Source organism: Eleginops maclovinus, chromosome 13 (assembly GCF_036324505.1).
Source record: "Eleginops maclovinus isolate JMC-PN-2008 ecotype Puerto Natales chromosome 13, JC_Emac_rtc_rv5, whole genome shotgun sequence".
Lineage (NCBI taxonomy): Eukaryota > Metazoa > Chordata > Actinopteri > Perciformes > Eleginopidae > Eleginops > Eleginops maclovinus.
The window spans coordinates 3575373-3596705 of record NC_086361.1 but is presented as its reverse complement, the minus strand read 5'-3'; the positions used below and the strand labels follow the sequence as shown (position 1 = coordinate 3596705).

Here is a 21333-nt window from a genome sequence, read left to right as displayed (position 1 = left end):
ATACACCTGATGTTAATGCTATTTAAAGTTAGCATCATTCTCTCCTCATTGCTGATTGTAAATTACAGATTTTTTGTCATTTATAGTTCTCAGGATGAAGCTTTTTGACACAGAGAGTAATGCTAGAGAAGTTGAAATAGAATGTAGTTTTTTAAGAGAAAGCTTTTGAGAAGACACAAAACAGATCGACCGGTTTCCGGCTTTAAACATAATCCAATTTTATTTATATGATTTTGGCTGATTTGGCTTATTCAACATTATTTATTGTGCTTTCCAAAAACATTACTCATCAATTTTGAACAATACCTTTGTTCTATAATCTGACAATGTTCTGGTTAAGGTCTTGTCATGGTAAATCACAAAGACAACTTCATGTATGGGTTAAAGTAACTACATTGTTAAGGTTAGGGTGAAATTGGTCGAACTTCTGGTACGATCGTGGTCATGGTTTAAACAGTTCTGACTGTTCAACGTAACTATAAAAGGGCAACCATTATTTATTTTATTATTTCTCATGTGACCAAAACCCTATAAGTCAGCTTTCCTAATTTAAGAAAAACTCATTTACCTTTTTGGTTTGTCCTTTGTAGTTTATCAACTACATTTGAAAACCAACAGATATCTAACAGCATGTTTTATGCTGATCATCAGCATACAACATGCATCCCTTCCAAAATTGCAAACACAGAAAATTTGAACAAGACTCTAATAATGATAACATACATACCCAATATTAATAGACGTTGAGACAGAAAATATCTTTTCTTTTATTGATTCTGTGGGACTTTCACCAGAACCAGAGAACCCGAGCCCAACTGAATCAGTTTGTATCAAAGTCACATCCTCTACGTTTCTCCTGTTATCACCAGGAATACAAATTTTAAAAACACCAGAACCCCCGTCAGTCTGTTTTCTTGGGTGGAGTTTCCCTTTCTTATCATAAAAAACACACATTTATTGATAGACAACATTCCCAGCCATCTTGTTCAGTGTGTGAGTTATTGTGTGCAGCTTACAGTTTAACTCACCCGCCATTTTGTTTAGAGTGTTGTGTGAGTGTGGATTTTGGCCCTTGTCAAGGTGTGTGTGTGTGTGTGTGTGTGTGTGTGTGTGTGTGTGTGTGTGTTTGTGTGTGTGTGTGTGTGTACATTTCAGCATGAGTACGCGCTGTAAAGCTGCTCCTCTTGCTGCAGCCAATGTCAACAACCGAGTGCATAACTTCCCATGAGTCTTTTCCCCTAGAAGGTAACTGTACTAGCTCAGCTCTATACAACTCGGTGTGTGTGTGTGTGTGTGTGTGTGTGTGTGTGTGTGTGTGTGTGTGTGTGTGTGTGTGTGTGTGTGTGTGTGTGTGTGTGTGTGTGTGTGTGTGTGTGTGTGTGTGTGTGTGTGTGTGTGTGTGTGTGTGTGTGTGTGAGGCAGATCTATTTCTGTTTTATTCACCTATGTGTCAGTTTGTATACACGCTGTGTGTTGTTGCACCCAGTTGCTTATGTTGAAATGCTGTGTGTCCTTGCTTACAAGGTGTGTGTGTGTGTGTGTGTGTGTGTGTGTGTGTGTGTGTGTGTGTGTGTGTGTGTGTGTGTGTGTGTGTGTGTGTGTGTGTGTGTGTGTGTGTGTGTGTGTGTATTGTCTTTACATGCATGCTGTTGTCTTTCTGCGTTGTACTCATGGGGGCATTTTTTCACATTTTTGTGAGTTTGTGTGTGTGTGTGTTTTGGTTTTAATACAAAACACACACACAAGAGTCACACACTTACTTACACACAAAAAACACACACAAGAGTCACACACTTACTTACACACACACACTTACGTGCACTCACTGCTGCCGTGAAATTGTGCTCACCACTACGTGCACAGTGTGTAAAAGGCAACACATACCAGCACAGGTAATGTGTATCTGTTGGTTTAGAGTGTGTGTGTGTGTGTGTGTGTGTGTGTGTGTGTGTGTGTGTGTGTGTGTGTGTGTGTGTGTAGCGCAGCAGAGCAGAGTGGCGGGTCTAATGCGATTACGTCCCTTGTCTCCGTGCAGAACTGATAAGGTATTAGAGGGCGGGCCGTGATGAGATTTAAATTAATTCAGCCTCCATTCAAATTCACCATGAGATGAGCTGCTCCATTATTTGGCCTTCCAGCCCAACACTTCTCCTCTTTTCTTCCCCCGTCTCTCCTTCTTTCTTTTACTCCATCTCCTTTCTTCCCTCCCTATACTTCAATTCCTCCTTTAATTCTTCCTCCATTCTGCCTGAGTAATCTTCCCTCCCTTCTTCTCTCCCCCATGCATCCATTTTTGTACTCCCTTTTTTTGTCTCGTGGCAACCCTTTGCTTTAATCCCCTCCCTCCTCTCTCTTTCCTGTTGCTTCCTTCCTTTCCTCCCTTGTTAGCTTTCTCTTTCCTCTTCATCCCTGCTATCCCCTGGTTCTTCCATCATTTCTTCTTTCCCTCTTTTGTCTTCCCTTCCCTCCTTTTTTAATGACTCCCTTCTGTCCAATTTGAGACCGTCCTCATATTCCTTCCTCTTCTACTCTCTCTATCCTTCTTTCATTGCACTCTAATTTCATCGTCCCTCCATCTTTCCCTCCTTTTCCTAATTTCTATCTCCAAGTTCATTGTTTCCTTTGCTCCTCCCTGAATCCTCCTTCCTCTTCCCCTTCTTACATTCCTTCCTCCTTCCTTTTTTTCTTTCATTCCTCTCCCTGTTCCCTCCCTCATACTGTATCTTCCTCTCTCCTTTCCTCCATTCATCACTTCTATCTTAATCATATCTTATCTTCGCCACATCCTTTCTAACTTTTACCATTTATCTCATACTCTGAATAGTTTATTTCCTTCATCCTCCCTTTCTTTCTTCCCTCTCATTCTTCAATGTATCCTTTTAAGTCCTCGTCTTCTCTCCCTACTTGCTTCCTTTCCTTACTCAATTATTCTCTTCACATTCCCTTTTCCTGCACCCCTTCATGCCTTTCAAACATCTGAAAACTATATTGTCCTTCCCTCTCTATTTCCTTCATTCTTTCTGTAAGTCTTTTTAACCTCATTCTCCTTTCTATCCTAACTCACTTCCTTTACTATGTTATTCCCTCCTCTTAATCCTCATTTGGACAATTCCTTCTAACCTACCTAGACCCTCTCTTCCTTTCCTATTCTATGTCCTTCCTTACCTCCCGCTTTCTTTCCCTATTTTCCCTCCCTCCTTCATTTCTCCATTGAAATCTGTTTGAGTCTAGCCTCCTTCTTTACTTCCATTCCTCCTGTCTGTATCTTCCTTCATTTCTTCCCTCCCTTTCACTTCCTCCTTTCATCCCCTCTTTACTTACTTATCTTCCTATCTGTCTTACCACCAATAGTTTTCCTTTTCTTTTCTCCATCTGATTTTTCTCTGGCTTCTTCCTTCCTTAAGTCTCTTTCCTCCATCCATCCTTTAGTCCTCTCTTATACTACCAACCTGGCATCCTCTTTTATGTGAATCATCTTCTTCCTTCCTTCCTTCCTTCCTTCCTTCCTTCCTTCCTTCCTTCATTGGTGCATCATCATTTTTATCCTCTTCCTTCGTCTTTTGAGTCATTTTTTTCTATCCTTCCTAAATGTTCTTTTTCCTTCCTTCCTTCCTTCCTCCCCTACTTTCCTCCCTTCTCCCAGCACCCACCATCACTTCCAATTCCTCCTTCCCATCGCTCCATCCACTGGTTTAGCTCGTGTTTTACTTAACATTCAAGCAAATGGATTAGAGCTGTGTGTGTGTGTGTGTGTGTGTGTGTGTGTGTGTGTGTGTGTGTGTGTGTGTGTGTGTGTGTGTGTGTGTGTGTGTGTGTGTGTGTGTGTGTGTGTGTGTGTGTGTGTGTGTGTGTGTGTGTGTGTGTGTGTGTGTGTGTGTGTGTGAGTGTGTGTAAATAAAGTCCATAAACTCTGCGGGTTGTTGGAGAGTTTTTTGTTTTTTTTACAGCTTCAGGGAAAATGTTCTAAATACTTTCCTAAGGGATGTGTCTCATTCTGTTCCACCTTTGTTTTTTTAACATCAGCTGAGGGGTCTCAGTGTCTAGCTGAAGGACACTCGGCAGGGACACACACTTTAGTGCAGCCATTGAACCTTTGACCCTCCATGCAGCATTTATTCTTGGCTCAAAATTAGTTTTCCCCCCCAAAAATGTAAGCTCTATTTATTTGGGATTGGCTGCGACAATTACTAAATGACTCGATTTGCATATTCATAATCATTTTATTTTGATTAAAATAGCTGCAGAGAGCCAAAAACCGCTTGAGAAACCTCGTAAACCTCCAGAATCAGCGCAGACACCTGGAAATCAAACATTTCCAGAGCAGGTTCACAGCCAGGTTACGGAGAACACCAGGTACTGCTGCGCTCCAAAGTGTTCTTTCAGAGAACACTGACCTCATTCACCTGAACGCCTGCAACCCATTGCCACGAGGCAGGACAAACAAAACCTAACTTTACTCAGCTAATGCGTATAAGTGTGTATAAATAATACACAGGATTTGAAAAGCAGGATGTCATAAGAAACATGTTCTTGTAACAATATTTCACTTTAGAAACAAAAGGGGAAGCGTGGGGGCAATAATAAAGGTTATTGTGCATATTAAATCCACACTTGAAAGTTGCACCTTTTTCTTCTTTCATATCCATCTTTCTGTTCAAACCAGGTATGTCTGCACAGTAAAAATCACTGATTGCAGAGCAGAATATGATCTAATTCTACTGGTGGTTAGCTTTATATGTGACACACCTCACAACATCTTTTCCCCTTTATTATGTGGAAGTTATTTTTAAGGTTTTAGATTGTTGGTTTGACAAAACATTTGACAGAATCCACTTGGGATTTAGGAATACCTTGCAACATTTTCTGCCAGTTTATGGAGCACATTATTATATTAATAAAGGCAATAATTGGAGCTGCAGTTGACTTGTTTTTTTTTTTTTCTAACAGTCCAAAACCCCAAAATGTTAAATTAACACTCATATGTATGTGGCATTTTGCTTGAACATTGGCTTCAGTGATTAATCAATCGGTAAAAAAAGTTGTGGAATATTTAGTCTGCAGAGCTATAATTGCAGTTTAAAATAAAATACCTCTTTCAAGTTGGAAATTGTTGAACCAAATCTCTTGGCCTTCCTCAGGATTCGGTGGACATCTTGGAGAAAGGTCAAGGAAACCATTTTCCATTCTGACGCCAGGCCTGAGATGTGGTTAAAAGCTCCAGAAGAAACGAGTAAGTGTTGTGTTTACACTAGCTGTGGCGTCTGAAATGCATTTCACTGTAGAAGAAATGACTACATAAACAGGGTTAGGGTTAGGGTGCTGCTGACACTTAAAAAGTTTGATTTTTAGTCAGATTTTTTAACTGACAACTGTGAGTTTAGTCTCTGTACTTTAAGCGTTTTACCAACACGTGACTGAGCACAAGGTATCTAACAATCTTATTTAGACTTGTTTTTTGATCAGATTACTAGTTGATTTGATAAGAAAAGTTCTGAGCTGCTTGTGTTCAGACAGAATTTCTAAACTTTTACTAACGTTTTGTACAAAATTGCGATTATTCCCTAAGGCAATCAGAACTGAAATCTGGAAATGCTTTAATTATAATGTTATGTTATATATATCTATTTTCATGTAAGATGAGATACATTGAACTAATCCCTGTAGGGAAATTTAGGTGTGAGTGAAACAGGATCGACAGGCAAGAGTTCACACAAGGATAATAAGAAGTGGCACTTTAAATAAAAAACAACAACAATGGCATTAAGTAAAAACTGGAGTATCTGAGTTTAAATTAATTCAGAAAATATCAAGCATTAAAGCAGGAACTTTGGGTAATGGGGGATGAAGGATAATCTTACTCAGACTCCCAGACTGTTTTTGTGCTGAATAACATTATAATATTGAAAATAAAACATTAGTAAAATATTTCATATGGAGTGTCACAATTGCTGAATATGTCTGCAGTGTTTCATCCTGTCATCAGATGACATGCGTTAGGTATGAGCTGCGTGTTATTTGAAAAACGTATGTAAAATTGAGTTAAAGAGCAATTGTGTGTGTGCGTTTGTTTTGCTGCACTTGTGAGGACAAAGTTTTGAGGAAGAACCCGTTCTGTGAGGACACTTCTGATGTGTGTGTGTTTTGTCACCGACCTCAAGTTTTTCAATTTGTCTTCTCCTCCTCACTGCTCCCTCCTGTCTCCTGTACCCCCCCGATTCTCGCCCTGATTCTCCCCCTACTCTCCCTCTATGATTCCTAATTGCTCTCTTCTCTCTTTTTCGTGCGCTCCCAGCTCCCGAAAATCCAAATAAGATTTGTTGAGATGCAGCTCCATGCCTCGCTCACCGGTGATTATTTATTCTCCTTTTCATTTTCTTTATTTAACTTTGATTTCCCCCGGTTAGTTCTTTGAGATTGAGTGGGGAGCATGGAGAGGGTCTTCCACACTGGAGCACTGAGGTTCAAGCCCCCTATATAGGTATGGTCCTGGCTCAAGGGCCCTTTAGCTGGGCAGTGAATACCAACCTACTGACCTTTGACCTCCTTGTGCAATATTAGGGGATTTATTCATGTGTGTACATCTTTCTGATAGCAGGAAAAGAATGACCAAAATGTTATGATAAGGAACAGAAATTTCACAAGTACGAGTATGAGTGATAAAAACAGTGCAGAGAGACAGGAAAACAAAAGAAACATTTTCGAAAATCAGTACATCAAAGCATTGGCAATATTCGATTGATTCAGACACAATTTTTTTTTAAATCTGAGTATTTCAGCATGCAGTAATCCTAATATTACCATGGAAACAGAGCTTAGGCAGACAGCAAAACCCGACAGTAAACAAGATAAGGTGTGTGTGTGTGCCTCGGCATCCCAGCTAATCTCAGGCACGCATCTCGCTCTGGTTTCTCATAAGTGAGATAAGAGCTTGTCCAAGTTATTGCCAATGAAAATATGTTCACATGCAGCCAATCGAATTAAAATACCTGAATGTCTGGCATAATTATTGAATGTTGATCTAAGTTAATATTGGCTAAGACAAGTCACGGTCAGCAACCTGTTGAGCAACTGTAATGAAGTCTGGAAACTTCAAATATTCACAATAACAATCAATGATTTTTCAAAATATAACTTTGTGATATAATCTAGCACTAAAAGAAGAAAAGCATCAAAATGTATTGAATTGGCCTTATTGTGCTTTCGGGGTGTTCCCTTTCCTGTAGTGTGTTCTATAGGTTTCTGTGCATGTAAATGCTCTGCAAAGGCTAAAATCCCTGTGTTCCCCGCCTACCTGAAAAGCATCCATTGGACTCCTTTGTTTACTTCCAGTTCATAGTGCAATCAATATGTATTACATCTCTAAGCAGTTGACCATTTACAACAGAGCCAGCCAGCTTACCAATCAGAGCAGGTATGAACTTTTTGAACAATAAAGCATGGAGACATGTCACAGGAGTGACTAACTAAATACGAAACTAAATACTAAATATCAATTAATTGTTTTTGTGATATACAGCCGCTGAAAAAATTAAGAGACCACTTCAGCATTATCAGTTTCTCTGGTTTGATTATTTATAGGTACAGTATGTCTTTGAGTTAAGTTATTAGTATTATGTTTTTATTGTAGTCTATAAATTACTGTTGGAATTCAACAGACACTGGAATGGCTGCCATACATGTAGAGATAAAGATTTAAGCAAAATGTGGAGTGGTCTCTTATTTTTTTCCAGGGCTGTATATATATATACAAATAAATGTATAGTCATAATGAAACATTGAGAAAAATGTTTAAATGTGGCAAAACTGCATTTATAAAAGATGTAAGATATAGTTGTTAACTCTAACTGGCCTTAGTATCAATTGAGAGGCAACTAATTTTAATCTTATTGCCCCACAAACCACAAGAAAACTCCTTTAACCTTTTCATATTTTCAAATCAAGCTTTTAAATCAGACCCATAGATGAACAAATCTCCTGTCATCCAGGTGATTCATCTCACATTCCTTTTCCTTCCCCTTTTGGACATCGTATATAAGCAGTGTGGCCATGACTCCGCTTCAGGTCCAGACCTTCAGCACTGTAAAAGAGACTATAACAGACAGAGTGGAAATAGAGAAAGAATAAATCTGGTTGGGAGCAAAGCCCTGTGACTGATAAAAGTTTATTAGAAGTCCTTTTGTTGAGTCCTGAGCATTTGTCCCCCCCACCTCAGCAGGGCTCCATCCACACCCGTCTTCAGAAATGTTTCTTGGCAGGCCGTAAAGGACCTCTGAGGCAGCATTACAGCCCATGTGACAGTAAAACCCTCCACAGAAACCAATGCTAATGGAATTCTCCCCGGCTAGGTGGCCCATCCTGCCTATTCAGATGAAGAGGAGGAAGCCTTTTTCTTTTTCCTCCCTCACAGCGCAAGAATGCATTACATCCCCAGCAGCGCTTTTATGCGCGAAAGTACCATCGCTGGACGGTTATTTACATTTACATTAGCATTTTAGGCAGTCTTATCCAGAGCGACTCACAATGAGAGCACTGGTTGATGAAGCGGGAATTCCTGAAGCAGCGATGGTAGAATAAGCAGCAGGAAGGAAGCAGTCAGAGGAGTTTCTGTAATCACTGAGTCAGCGTGGCAGAGGATGGATCGGGTGTTTGAGATGATGAAAATAAAATTGAATAAATATATCTATGGATAATTTAAGTGATGTTCTGGGGAAAAGGGACATTTTTGTGTTTTTATTTTTTAGCTTTCCAGACAAACTTTTCTACGTTTTCTAATAAGGTCACCAATTATATGCTTAAAGAGGCCCTATTCTGTAATCTTAAGGTTCATATCAGTATGTAGTGTCTCTCCTGGGACATGTCTCCATGCTTTAATGTTCAAAAAGCTCTTTATTTTTCTCATACTGCCTGTGCTGCAGCACCTCTTTTCACCCTCTGCCTGAAACCAGATTGGTAAGATGGCTGGCTCTGTTTTGATTTACAGATGTCGCGCCCCTTAGCCTATCACGTAAAATGTGTTGGAGAACTAGCCAATAGAAGCGTGAGTGTTTGATAGTAATGTCACTATGTTACAGAAGTAAACAACAGAGTCCAATGGAGGCGTTTCAGGCAGCGAGGGGGGAGTGTGTGGGAGAGAAACTCCCTCTGGATGAAGCACAAGGATTTTAGCCTTTGCAGACCAGTTGCATGCACTAAAACCTATAGAACACACTACAGGAAAGAGAAACCCTATACAGAATAATGGGGCCTAACCCCAATTGAACTAAAGTTTTCTCCAAATGTTGATAAAATTCATGCAAGGCGAATGAGGCAAATGAAATATCTTTGGCAGGATTGACAGGTTATGTTTTTTGGCTCAATTTGTCTGGCCTTCAACAGGATTATGGGAAGCCTGGTAGAAGTGTGTAGTATTTCCTTTTGTAGTGGATCCAGTTCACATGTTGAATACACAATTTATGTTTCTTTTGAGTTACCTTTGCAGATTCATGTAGTGTCAGAATAATCGGAAATAATGCAGCAAGACGTAAAGGTCACAATTGAGTCATGATTATTGGTTCCAATAACTCACATTTTAACTCACATTTCAAACAGCGCAGGAATAAGTGAAGTTGTAATATAAAAAAAGTCTTTGCTGTATACTTTTTCTATTCTTATAAAGAATCTTCCATCAGCACAAACAGCAGGCTGCCTATGGCTGAGATTATCCTATAAAAGACAGGCCAAAAATAAAATGATTTTTGGAAAGTCCTTTCACTAAATCCCCGTAAAGGATGGAATTAACTTGTTATTAAAGTGTGCAAGTTGGTGGAAGCTTTTATCCAAAGTACAGGGCACTGGGTGCCTACATTCTCAGTATTGGTGACTTTGACATTATGGCCTTATTGACTTGCCCAACCTGCTGAAAAAATCCTATAAATAACAATAACTGCATATGTGCTGCTCCTTATGCTTATGCAACATTAAGCCGAAGGTCATATCGAAGTAGTAAGGTCTATAATATCACGCTGAAAATACTACAGTACAATTCCTGCATCAAAAATTACTAAAGTAAATGTATGTAAATGAGTACTTTAAGTATGTAAAGTAATAGTATTGTTTGCAGTATATTCCCTGTCAGTCATATATTATCATTTTGCATGTTGTTGCTGCATTAATGTTGCATGTTTCATTTTACTTCTTTAGCTGATTGAATCTAAAACAATGCATCATATTCTGAAGGATCATCATGAGCTTTTAGCTTTGTTGTTGTTTGTTGTATTTTTGTATTTAAATGAAATACAGACACTGGTGCACCAAAAATGTATGTAAAAAAAAAGATACAAAAAAAAGTTAGTAGGATTAATTTATCTACTTAAACACATTAATTGATCAGTGGCTCGGGGGGGAATGGGGTCAACCAATGAGAAAATCAGTAGTTCAATCCCCCTGAAGTCAGCATGTCAAAGCGTCCTTTGGTATGATCTTTAACCCAAATACCTTCTGTAGTAAGTACTAAGAACATCTACTCAAGTCCTGTACTTGAGTACAATTTCGAGGTACTTGTACTTTACTTGGTGTTTCCATTTTAAGTTATTTACAGTGTACTGTACTCCAATATTTTACGCTTTACTCCACTACATTTATTTCACAGCTGTTGTTATTAGCTACTTTTCGTTTAATATTATTAATTTAAAAAAATAATGAATACACTTTAATCTGTTATAATAGGTCAAGCTATCAACAGCATATAAATTCATTCAAATAAATCCTCCCAAATGCAACATTAAAGTGATGAGTATTAATACACCAATAATGAAAATACAATAACTTAAATGGTGCTGAAATGGGCCTTTCTGCATAATGAATAGTTTTGCTAGTTGCACAATGCTAATTCTGAAATAAAATGTCAATCTTAATGAAACTAACCATGATAAACATTTAGTAAATCTATCGTGGATAAATATTATTTGTTGTATTTCTTTTGCTCTCACACACTCCACCGCAACATGTGCTGAGCTGATGTGGAGGGTTAGCCATGAGGCGGCGCTGACTGTTAGCACGGGCCCTGCACTGACCTATATACAGCAGGATATAAGTGTGTGTCTCTCAGGCTTATAGCAGCTCATGGCTGGGTGGAGACGAGCTGTGTTAGCTGAGGACGCTCTCACACACACACACACACACACACACACACACACACACATTCACATATGGAGACTTTCATGCATGTGTGGGCTCGGAAATACTTCCACGTGACGTGAGGACACGCATATTCACGAGAGGCTAAATCACACACGCTGAAACACGTGCGCGCACACACACACACACACACACACACACACACACACACACATATAGATATTTATACACACATGAAGAAGAAAGGAGGACACCTGTTAAAGGGACACACACACACACACACACACTGATGTACACAGAGCAACTCCCTCATGTTTTATTGACCCGCCTCGCTCCCTCTCTACACCTCCTCTGTATCGCCTCCTTCATCCCTCTCTCTACACCTCTGTTAACCTCTCTTTTCATCTCCTCTGCTCCCTCTCCTTTTATCTCTCCTTTGTGTCTCCTCTCCTCTGTCTCTCCTCCTTTCTCCTCCGCTGTCCTGCTCTGACCTTAGAGCAGATCCACCTGAAGGGTTCTGAGGAGGTGAAGCTCCCACAATAATGATCCCCCGCCTCCTTACTATGTCTCCTTCCTCAGTTTTCCTTATATATTCCCACTCCTTATGTCTCCTTTCTTCCTTCCTGGTATTATCCCCTTCTTCTCCTCCTCTCTCTTCTGTTGTCTCCTAAACAGCCTCCTATTTTTTCTTTATATCCTTCTTCTCTTTATCTCTCCTCTTTGTGTTGTTAGTGACCTCCCTCATCTCCCTCCTGTCTTTCTTTTTCTTTATCTCCTAACTTTCCTTATCTTTCCCTTAGGTTCCCTCTCTCTTCTCCTCTTCCTCATGTTTATTTCCGCTATTGTTTCTTAATCTCCTTCCTCTTCTCCTTATAGTAACTCTTTCCTTTGCACCTTTATATCTGATGTCTTTATATTTATGTTCTTCTTTTCCTCCACCCTTTCTCTTACCTCTCCTTTTCTTGTATTTTTATATTTTTGAACTTATTTCCTTCCTCCCCTCTTACACTTCCTTCTCCCTCCTTTCATTTTTCCTATATTTTAATTCTCCACCATCCTCCTTATCTCTCCTTCCTCTCCTCCTCTGACCTTCTGTCTCCTCCTCCTCTTTTCCTCCTCTAAATGGTTCTTTCCACTCCTCCCTCTTTCTATTCCTCTTTCCTCTCTCCATTTCTGTTATTGTTTTTTCTCTCCTCCCTCCTTTCCCTCCTTTTCTCTCTGCGTGTCCATCCTTGTCCTTATTCCTCTCTCCTTTTTCTTTCCTCCTTCTCGTCTGTTTTTCCTTCTCTTAATCCATCTGTAACTCCTTTCCTTTTTTTCTTGTCTGCCCTCTTTCTCTTCTTCCTTTCCTCTTTCCTCTCTCCTTATTTTGTTAATAGTTTTTCTCTTCTTCGTCTTTCAATCCCTCCTTTTCTCCTCTGTAAAACACACTCCACCCTTCTTTTCCCAATCTCTCTCTTACGTTCCTTTCCTCCCCCTCCTCCTCCTCCTCCTCCTCCTCCTCCTGATCCATCTATAACTCCTCTCCTTCTCGTCTAGTGTCTTCCTCTTCTTTTGTTTCTTTTCCCTCTTCTCTTTTCTCCTGCTGTCACCCCATGTGTTCGTCTCTCTTCTTTTGTTATCTCTCCTTCTGTCTCCTTAACAGTCTCCCTCTTCTCATCTCTTTTTTATCTGTTCTTTGTCCCGTTGTTGCTCCCCTCCTCTCATCTTTTATTTCTGTCCATCATCAACATGTCTTCCTCCTAATCTCTCTCCTGTTTTCCCTCCTCTCTTGCTCTCTGTAATTTTCCTCCCCTAATTTTACCCCTACTTTCACCTCTTATTTATTTCTTTTTCTCACCCCAACTCCATCTATCCTCCTCCTGATTTCTTATCTCCTCCTCACCTGTGATCGTTTGTTTCCTTATTATATTTTTCTCCTCTTCCTTTTTCCCTCTCCTCTCCTCCATGCACTTTTCGCCCTCCCCTCACCCTCTTCTTCCTGTACCCTTAGTGCCACCTTTCTCCATCTTCTCCTCTCATTCTTTGTACCCCCTTGCCTCTCTTTCTACCCTTTTTTTCTCTTGTCTCTTACCTCCATTCCTTCCTTCCTCCCTCCTCTCCTAAATTGTCTCACTCTCTTCCCTCTTCCACCACCCCTTTCTTCTTAAATATTTCTTTTTCTTCTTCTAATGCTCTATCTCTCCTTACACCCTTACTCACCTCCTCCTCACCTTCTACCTCTTCTTCTTTCTTCCCTCTCCTCTATCCTTCACCTTTTTTTCCTTTCTCTTTTGTCCCTTACTTTCTTTCTTTCCTTCCTTCCTTCCTTCCTTCCTTCCTTCCTTCCTTCCTTCCTTCCTTCCTTCCTTCCTTCCTTCCTTCCTTCCTTCCTTCCTTCCTTCCTTCCTTCCTTCCTTCCTTCCTTCCTTCCTTCCCTCTCTGCCTTCCTCCCTCTCTCCACTACTCCTCTCTTCTTAAATCTCCTTCTTTCCTTTTATGCTCCGTCTCTCCTTACACCCTTACTGAACTCCTCCTCACCTTCTACTTCTCCCTCTTCTCTCCTCCTTCCTTCCTCTCCCCTCCTCTCCTCTCTACTCCCTCCTGACCTCTTCTCTCCACGTCTTCCCCTTTCTTCCTCCTCCTCTTCTCCTCTCACTGCACTCACCACCTGTTCCCCTTTCCTATCTCCCCTCCTTCCCCCCCTGACCTCCTCTCTCCACCTCTTCCTCCTCCTATGAGTTGTCACCTCTTGCAGATTTTTTTTTCCTCTCCCCCCTGACCTCTCCTCTCACTCTTTTTCTCTCACTCCCTTCCCTCCTGACCTCCCTCCTCACCCCCCCCCCCTCCTCCTAATTAGCACCTGAGCATACAGGCCTGGTTAATATTCGGCGCTGCGGCGGCAGAAGGGCACCTCGCCTGTTGCCATGGCGACGCCATAGAGAATGAAGCGGCACTGTCTCCGTCTCTCTCTGTCTTCTTCCTAATTTTTTTGCCCCCCCCCACTCTCCCCCGCCCTTCCCTCCCACTTTCACTTTTTAATGAGTCACTGAATCCATTACATTTTTCGGATGGCAGGATGGCAGGGGAGGGCGCCTTCACGAGACGGAGAACAAATATTTTTCTAATGGTGGACCAAAAGTTTTTAATTCCTAAAGTCAATATTTGTTCATTTAAAAAAAAGTGGTATTAAGTGATATAGCAATTACAGGACAAATACGGTGTCATGAATACAAAGGGTATTCACAGGTTACTACAAAAAACAAATTACAAAATACCAATGAAGACCAGAACTCACTGAGTGGTACTACATTTTTCAGATGTGACTTTTTTTAAAGCAAACAATTATGATAATAATCAAAAATTAAAAATCAAATTATTTTTCCATCTGTTGCTCTGACAGACGTTTGTGATTGGTTGCTCATGTCCAAGGACACTGTTATTTATATATTTGCTTGTCTAGGAGTTCACTGAGGTGTGTGTGTGTGTGTGAGTGTGTGTGTGTGTGTGTGTGTGTGTGTGTGTGTGTGTGTGTTGGGTTTTTAGGGGTTTTTCGAAGGAGACCTCGGCCTTCATAACGTTTTTTGGAAGCCGCTAAATGTATTTCATTCATATTTCATGGTCGTGGGGTACACAGGATTAGCACAGAGAGAATAGATAGAATGTTCTTTGGTATGTGTTTGTGTGTCTTGCAATTGTCCGTCATGACAGTTGGGGGTCATTGGGATGTGTGTGTGTGTGTGTGTGTGTGTGTGTGTGCGTGTGCGTGTGTGTGTGTGTGTTTGTATCTTCATCATACAGTAGTGGGATTTCTGTAAAAATTCAAACATAATTCAGTTGTAGACGTTACACTTAGCTCCCCTGTGGAGAGTGTGTGATTATTTTATTATCAGTATCTACTCATACGATGCAGTGTCACATACTTCTCAACTATCAGACTTTAGTTTCCTTCTCCTGACTGTCTCCTTTTATTTACTTAAATGTCAACATAATTAAAGATCTAACATTAAATTGAAATTAAAATTACTTCCAGACATTATCGCTTAAAAATAATCCCCCAGAAGCTGTCAAATACTTGCCTTTTGTTTCGTACAGAGAATGGGAAAAGGAATCAACAATCATAAATGAAAGACACATGCTTTAACATTTACAAAGACATATGAGATATATGTCAAATGACAATAACAACCTTTATTTCATGATGTATTTCTAAATCAAGATGAAGATAAAGCATCAAAGCACTATCAAAAGATGACTTCTGGAAAAAAAGTTTCATGTGGCTTAACTTCTTAAATTGATCCACATCAAGGGGTAAATTGACCAATTAACTTTTAGTGAAAAATATATCATCCTTTCCCTGCCACTCCCTGCTCTGGTGCCTGCACTGTAGTGACACCTGCATCGTCAGTAAAAAAGGTGACAGGATTGAAGGATAGACTCGAACCACAGATGTTACAATTGCATGGTCAGTATTTTATAACTCTTAGACACCCTTATTACAGTTTTTAACTACCAGGTGGCTGTTGGGTTCCTCTTACTCCACTGTGAAGATCCACTTTGTGGGACATGAAACTCAAATGTGTTTGGAAAGGTCTGAAGTAGTTCATTAATGCGTAATTATCCAACTGAAAATAAGTATGTATTTTTGACTTACCTCGCAGTACAAGTACATTTCATGCAGAACAAAGATAAATGGAAAAACACATTTAAAAAGCTAGAATCCAAGTTATTTTCAATATAAATATATATTTCCAGATGATGGAATTTAACTATAAAGAGGGACAAATCTTCACATGGGAGAAGACGGAACCACATATTTTGTGGAAAAATAACTTTTAAATAAATCAAAATAATTCAAATCAAATATATATATACTTTTTAAAATCTAGATAAGATTGTTTTTCTGCTTATCACTCACTTGTTTCAGCTTAATTATAAAATGTTTGTTTGATATTGAAAACAGCTGGTAACCAAAAAGTTTGAGCAATTATTATTCAATAATAGTTAATCAATCATTCTTTCCATTTCCAAAGTATTTAGTATCTCCCTCCACACGGAGCAGTCAGTGATGTAAAGTCTGATGGATGGATTGTGGCTGAATGATGAGACATTAGCGATGTAGGGATGAATAGATAGATTGATGTCATCATATTCAGCTCTGCAGGCCCGACCTTGAGCAACTGAGCGATACCGAAGTTTGGTGAACTTGATGCACGGCGTCTGTGAGAGGCTGAGTGGCTCTCCACTTCCCCAGCCAATCACCAGCCTGAAATTCTCTCTCAAGGTCCTCTGCCAATTAAAAGCCAGCTTTGTTCAACATCACATTGTCTCACAATTTCCATCAGTCATTTAGCCCTGCTGCTCTCCACTGCCTTTTACCAACTCCTGCTTATCCGAAGCATTAGAGTTCCATTTGGCCTTGGTCTGTGGTTCCTTCCATGTCTTCTATAGGGTCTTCGGTGGAATAAAACTCTGCTTACTATTGCCGCCCTGTGACTGTAACGTCTTGTGTATAAACCCACATTTGAATTTAATAAGAATATCATTCAATTGATCACATATAGAATCATACAAAGTTCAACAGCAGTGACATGCAATCCCGTCAACGCCTTCCTTTTTATATTTTTCACATTAAAGCACTCACCTACTCCCTGTTTTTTCTCCCACCTTTCTGTTCAATCAAATCTGTGTTAAATAAGCTACCGAATTGATTGCAGCTTTCCGTTTGAGAAAAAATAAGGCCATTATAGTTCCCGATAAACCACTGAAAATGAAGGCGTTGAGGTAATCCAGCCCATCGTCAAGCGTCTTTACATTGCATGCAGTTGGTACCGTACATGTTAAGCCAGTGTTTATGGTTTTCCAGCCAACTTATTTGATTGAATATCATCTTCAGATTTGATTTTCCTATTCCTGATGTTGCGTAAATACAGTATGTCTAAAATAACACAAGACCTTTTCATCATGGTGTAGGTTAGCAAGTGTAGAAATCACTTAATGACTATTCTGCGCCATATTTCACATTTCAATAGGCCAACTTGTCAGTTTCATTTTGACAACAACTGTTGAGCAATGATGTAACAATTTGCCTGTCTACTGAAAACAGGTGCTGTCTTACAATCAAATGAAATTAAATATGTGTTTTCATGTATGGTGGTATAGAGCAGTGAAAGAGGCGAGCAGTTTTATCAAAGACAAGTAATCTTTCTGCGTGGGCAGTGGCGGCTCCTAAAAAAAATCTCAGGTGGGGCAATTTTTTTCTGATAATGATTAAGGTGACCCATTCAATAGTTACATTAAGCAAGACCATATCAATTTGTTGTTACATGATTAACTCAGACAGAGATCCCTCTTGTGTCTACTAGATGGCAACACACAGTGAGAGTAGTAAGTGACTTGATCGAACAAGCTGCCCGCTTTTTTTCTCAGTTACGTATGACGAAATAGCGTAAGGGCAAGCCCTCCCAGAACCAATAGAGATTGCATTGAAAGCTCTGATATTTGAAAAAAATGCATTTTACATGAGAGTCTATGAGAGAACCCTGGGACGATTTTCAACCTGACTGAAATCGCCCCTAAAGGGGCGGGACCATGTGAAGCACGACTTAAGTCTGATATTGATCATTTTGAACCTATCGCCAATGAGAAGGGATGAGTAGTCTAAGCTGACCAATCAGAGTTCTTGCGGCCTCCTTGTGGAATCTGCGGGTGGAAAAGGGGGCCTTTCAGTTAGCTTTAGAAGTCACATGTCTTCATTGTTGAAGCTCATTGGTAAATGTAGCCCAACCAAATTAGTGCAAAACGTGACAGTGTTTCAAGGTTTTGGTGACAGAAAAAAGAAAGAAACTTCGAACCTGTCCAGTGCTGGATGTGCTCCTTTTTGTTTTTATCTCACAGCCTTCAAGTTGACATTTATTCCTTAGTTTTTAATAGAGGAACTGTCCCAAATGGAAGTGGTTTGTTTGTTGAGGGAAGTTTCTGTTCTTACTGTACACTCAGTTACCAATATAAAGGTATTTTGGTAGAACTATCGTGTTAAATTGTGTCAGTAATATCCCAGACCTACTTAGAACCCTGTTAGGACGGATTGTCTTTCAGAAGGGAATGCTTTTCCGACAAGACCAAGTTTCTGTCTGTAGTTTCTGTCCCATGTCAGTATTTCCAACAGACTACAGATACTGCTAAAATCCAGTTCTATGTCTCCTCCTGTAAAAGAACCAGACAAAATAGCCTGAGGTAAAGCCTGTCGTGACATCCTTACTGTAGGGTTCTCAGAACTCTTATGAAACACATTTAGATGTGTATCTGTATAAGCTTAAGAGAAAGCAGCTGGAAACAGACTGGCACTCTGAGAATAGCTGGGTCATACTACCAGCTGTGTTAATGATGCATTAGCACCACGAGGTGCCCACACAAAGGCATCCTTTGATCAATCATTTAGCATCCCCACACACACTTATACTGGTTTACAGACACATGAAGCTGGCAGTTCGTGCTGCATGATGACTGAGGGGGTCACGGGACTCTAGGAGGCTTTTGCTTTTCAAACAAAATGTCTTAACCGTTAGTCGTTTAATTACATGCTAATGTACTGTCACTTTACCCATATGACATGCAGTAAGAGTTGTATGTGGGCCCATGATACCAGATATACGATAATTATTGTAATTGTTCGATATGTAAGCTTTTGTACAATGTAAGCTCAATCCTGACAATGCACAATAATTATTTCTTTCCTACGATACATTTACCCTATGTACAATGTACAGTAATTAGAACACTCTGAGACGCTTACAATTGATCTTTTTTTTCTGAGTTTTCTAGTTCTATTTTATTTCTGAATCACAAAGTATAGATCCTACATCTGTGCTTACAAATCTTTTCTCACATGAACTCTTTCCAACCACATATCATGCAAGGTCTATGCTATTTTATAGATTAACGTGACTCAGTAGCAGGGCTGTTGTCCATCGCTTAATTCTTATTTGAAGAGAGATACACCAGACGTAGCTTTGTTGCTGAATCCATTTGAAACTATAGTAAGGTTAAGAAATTCAGCGTTCAAAAGTTTTCTCCCGGACACGTAAGTCTTTGGCGCATCATAGCTTAAAGGCATTTTCATGTGAAAGCAGTCGCAGGATTTTACTGTGGAACCGGAAGTGTTAACCACAGCGGTCACTATTATTCATAACTCCAACATTTGTTTAAACATGGACAAATCAAAGCATCTCAGACATAATGCTTTGGGTTCTACAATTTTGATTAAAAGGATAACCAATTATGATGACTTTTTTGATACTTTGTATAGAACAGCTGCCTTACTAAACAACTGTTCAACTGCCTACCTTTCACCAAACGCAGGAGGTCCTCAAGAACCTGATTTTCATAAGAAGGACAATAAGAGAATGATGAATGTGCAAAAATATACATCAGTATCTTCTGTTAAATCATTGTATCTATATCAAAAGGCTTGATTATTATTTGTCCTTTAATTTCAGCTTTATTTGCAAAGATGAATCACTGATTTACGCTGTGCTTTGTTCTTGAAGTTGAGAATAAAGAACAGTGTACTCATTCATTATGTTATGACACTTTCCCTTTTTTACTTATGATAGCCTGGTTATTCAAACATTATTGTATAGGTTTTATGTGTTTGATGTAAAGCACTCTGTAATGCGTTTCATTTGCAGTGCTGTATGAATACACTTTAGTATTCTTATTCATTGTATTACTATTATTAGCCAATTATGTGCAGAGGTTAGGGTTAGGGATTTTCAGGATGATCTAACTAGAGTCATAATAGAGTTGATCAATCACATTCTTAAGACACATAGTCCATATTTATGAAACCACACAGAAAAATATAATGACTTTACAGAAGTGTCCAATAGTCCAATGATGGACGTTGTGTTATGATAAATAGATTGCTATCAAATGAGTTGAAACAAATTAATGAACACATTTTCTAGCATTTGTTTTGGTTGTCTTGAACCATTGAATGGCTAAAATACATTTTATTACATGATCAACAAAGCTTGGTGTAAAATACTTTTTAGAGAACTGATGTTACAATGAGTTGAAAACCATGTTTCAGCAGCTGGAGTTAAAAAAAGGGCTGACAGAATAAGGAGAGTGTTAGCAGGTTCCTTTTGATTAGTGAGGAGAAATGAAAGCATGTACAGCTGTATTGGTTTAGTGAAGTGATTAAAACATCATAACATTCATTGAGGCCTTTCCACTCTGATATGTCTGTTCTATATCTGTTCACAACAACAATATTCAACTGATGCATCAAAACTGTAATTAAAATATGACCAAGTCTAAAGCACGGTCTAAAAATAACATCAGTTAAAGTTTGATTTCGTTGTGACCTTACATTTAGTTTCCCAAAGTTCAATTAAGACAGTTTAAAAGATTTTACATTTGAGGGCTCAAAACACCACTATTGTATTGGTACAATTTTGGAAGTGGTATTTAGAGCATCAGATCTTTGAGCGTTTGGTTACAGGATGAGTTATGATTAACCCTAATTCAGATTCCCTCGTGACTGAAGACGAGTAGTGGGGGAATTTGTTTCTAGTTTCTGTAAATGTTTTTCTGCCCTCCCTCCAGTTTGCCCTTGTTCCAGTAAAATGTCTTTAACCCCTCCTATTAGCACACTTGCCGCTTTCCGATCTGTCTTTTGTCTTGCTAATTTGTCATTTCATTTCCCAAGATATCTCCTCATTACCTTCTTTCTTTCGTCTCAGAGTTGTTTTATGGCATTCTTGACACCCTTTTCTCTACGCTATGCCCTTGTTCGCCTTGACATGCAAACTGGATGGCCTCCAGTGCAGTCAGATAGATAGATGGATACAGTTTGTGGTTAGACTGATGGTTGGCTTTGACCTTGATGGAGGAGGAAATCTGATCTGTTTTCTCTCATCCGTGTCTGTAAATCCTGCAGTGAACTCTGCCTCACCCGGGCTCATCCACTCAGGTTACTCTGGTGTCACTTACAGTAGGAAGTTAGAGTGTCCAGTCCTGATCTGAATTTGGTTTCGGCAGAATTTAGCAGGAAGGGAATCCTTTGGGGAAAAAGTCCTGAATATCAATCTAAAATGACTGCTGGCCTTGGAAAACCAGGACATTCCGGACGAAGAAGAAAGGGACTAATGTTTGTTTGTCTTCAGAAAAACTCCTAAATTTGCACTTCTTGCAAATGACTGTCGTCACGGCTGCAGTTTTATTGTTTTCCAC

The 21333-nt window shown here is 39.6% G+C and overlaps 1 protein-coding gene across 1 annotated transcript in view; it reads left to right on the top strand.

The window, feature by feature from the left end:
* Nucleotides 1–21333, top strand: part of LOC134875061 (zinc fingers and homeoboxes protein 2-like) — a 121079-nt gene that overhangs the window by 72748 nt on the left and 26998 nt on the right. Inside the window, exon 3 of the mRNA XM_063899458.1 lies at nt 5139–5230. The gene's annotated coding sequence lies outside the window, so the exon portion shown is untranslated. The remainder of the gene's footprint in view (nt 1–5138; nt 5231–21333) is intronic.